This window comes from Penaeus monodon, unplaced genomic scaffold (genome assembly GCF_015228065.2).
Source record: "Penaeus monodon isolate SGIC_2016 unplaced genomic scaffold, NSTDA_Pmon_1 PmonScaffold_98, whole genome shotgun sequence".
Taxonomy (NCBI): Eukaryota; Metazoa; Arthropoda; class Malacostraca; order Decapoda; family Penaeidae; genus Penaeus; species Penaeus monodon.
Window position 1 is genome coordinate 65,446 of NW_023665213.1, and position 2,896 is coordinate 68,341.

Consider the following 2,896-nt stretch of genomic DNA (forward strand, 5'->3'; position numbering starts at 1 on the left):
GTCCAACAAGGGGAAGCTGAGTGTTAGAACCAGTGTCTAACAGCAACAGGGGTGATGAGTGGATATACGTAGCCAATTAGCCGTTTGCACTGGTACGCATGGACGGTATGGGTACCAACGGCAGCATGACTGCTTGACCCTAGCCTCCCGAGGGAGACCAGCCGATTGACCTGACCGGGCCTGGATCAGGCCGCCTGTTTTGCCAGAATAGAGGACCAAAGAGGCGTGTTGCTAGCCGCAGGGCGTACTCGTGCATCGCTCAACCTCCAGGACTCTAGTCTCCCAGCTCACAAAGATGCCACGCACGGCAAACACGTGGGTAGGTGTCAACCTCTGGGAGTATCCAAGAGGGGATGTCCTTCCACCTACAGTGCATCATTGATGGGAACACTTCTGCTCCTCCCTCAGTGAGGAAGGGAGCTCTTTCACATTTTCCAGGCAGTTCCTCTCCATTCCTCAGAGAGGACCTGTACCCTTTTTCAAAGTGAATCCCTCTTTTCTCTGAAACGCCCAAAGGTTGTTTCACCTCAGTGAGAAAAGAGGGGTCCTGTACCTGTTCCAGTAAGCTCCTTCATCCCTCTGAAAACAGCCAACCACAGACTGTTTTCATCACAGTTTAGGGAGAGAAGCTAACATTTTTTCAGGGTTCCTTATGGCAGGGGGTTTAACGTGAATCCCTCTTTTCTCTGAACACCCAAAGTTTCACCTCAGTGAGAGAAGAGGGGACCTGTACCTGTTCCAGTAAGTTCCTTCATCCTCTGAAAGCCAACCACAGACTGTTTCATCACAGTGAGGGAGAGAAACTAACATTTTCCAGCGTTCCTATGGCAGGCGGGACTTAATGTTTTTCCCTCTTCACCTCTGAAGGCCCTGCAAGGGTTTCACCTCCATGTATGAAAGAGGGCCCGTACATGTTCCAGACCAGTTCCTTTGCACTAGAATGGCAACCTACACACCTAAATTTCACCAACAAGTGGGAGAGAAAGCTAACTTTTCAGCACAGGACATTCCTATCACCAGGGCGGGGAAAGCTTATGGAATTTCGTCTAGGCAGAGTGGGTAGTTTGACAAATACCTGGCACATAGCCTGGGCCACAATGGGGGGCGCGTCGCCTCCTATCGCGTATGAAGAGCGAGGCCGAATTCATGGATGGCTGCCAGACCTCCTCAATACGCCCATTCAAAGCCCACGACCGAGAGGTCAGGTCACCCTCTTGGCCCGTGCTCGAGAGAGGGGAAGGGGGGAAGAAGGTCCTTCTTCCAGCTGCTCGATGTCACCCTCTCCCAAGATAAGGTCCGATTATGCGAAGCTTGCTCGCCCGGCATTTCCCTGAGGACCCGGCCTGTCGATTAATCCCTCGCTCACGTGGGCAATGTGTGACTCGGCTAAACTAGTCCTACCGCCGTTGTGCCAGCCACACAGTAGCTCAGGGACAGTGCAACTTTCAGCGCCATGGGGGTGCGAACCGCCGACCCCTCGGGATGAGAGCCGACCGTTACCACTGGGACTAGGCGCGGAGCTCCTTCCTTGTTTTGTTACTATTTATAAGGAAGTCCGATATGCGAAGGTTCACCCTCTGCGGGCTTCCGAGAGGGGGAGCCCGGGCCCGTGTCGAGGTCCGCCTCGCTCCGTGTGTCATCTGCTGCTGACTCGGATAAGCCGTATCCTTACCCCCTGGCCCGCCACAGCATAATCCAGGCGACATGCACTCTGCGCCTGTGTCGGGTCGAATGCCGACCCACTGTCGGATTGAGGCCGGCACTTACCACTGTCTACCCGGAGGCCGTTTTTTGTATTAACTCAGTAAGTTACCTTCGGCGCTTTTTACTATAAACCCTTGGCCACCCCCGTTTGCCCACAACGGCTCGGCCATCACGCTCAGCAGCCGATTGTTGCTGGTCTCGCAGAGCGGGGTGTCGAGCAGCCTAAATTTGCTTGCCTTTTAAGTTTTTAAAATTTTACTTGTGTTCTTGTGTTCCCTTTATTAATTTTTTTAAGTTCTTTTAGTTTTTTTACCGTTCATGTTTAGTTCCCCTTAGTTTTTAAGATTCTTTTATGGTGGTTGTTTTACTGAAAAACAATCTTTTAATCCCCCAAATAAAGTAACCCCTCTTAAGAGAGCCCTATCCGTTTTTAACTCCTTCCCCCCCTCCCCTCTCTCTTCCGTGCGTAACTCAACCTCGCCCTCGGCTCATCTCATCATCCTTCCATAGCGTAAGCGTCCCCCATCCTAATCCTTACCTCCATCTCACTGGTTTCGGATTTCCGACACGTGAATCCCGCCGCCTGCACCCTGCCATGGCCGTGGCTCCTTTTTCACAAGGAGTGGGCAACGCGAGAGCGGGGGAGGGGATGTCATGGCCATGTTGATAACCCAAAAGTGGTGAGATCGCCAGAGCACATCTCCCTGGAAGTCCCGCCGCCGACAGGGGAAATCTCTGCTCGACGCGGGCAAGGGGGATAGCCTCTGATTAGCGATCTCACTCGTACTTCAACCTGCAAACCTCACGGGGTTTGCCGAGGGCACCACCGTTGCCATGGGCGAGAAGTCCGTGCACGGTGGCGCCACCGATGGCGCCGGACAGGCCACCTTTACCGCTCCCAACCTCCCTCGTTAGCCGAGTGGTTCCGCAGCCCGGCGCGGTGGCCTCGCCGACCCGTGAGTTGGCTCAGCGAAGCGAGTCACCGCTATGCCAAGGCAGCGAACCACCGATGGCGCGAGGCCTCCCTTGCCGACCTTTGTCCTCCTTTCCTCGTCCTGTCAGCTATGCCCCCAACTTTTACCCCGCATGTTGGGTTAAGCCCCGACTCTTTTCTCTCTCACTAAATCATCTTTTCGATCCCCCCCTTATCCTTCCCCTCTCCCATCTTCTTTCCCCCCCAGTAACGGGTCTT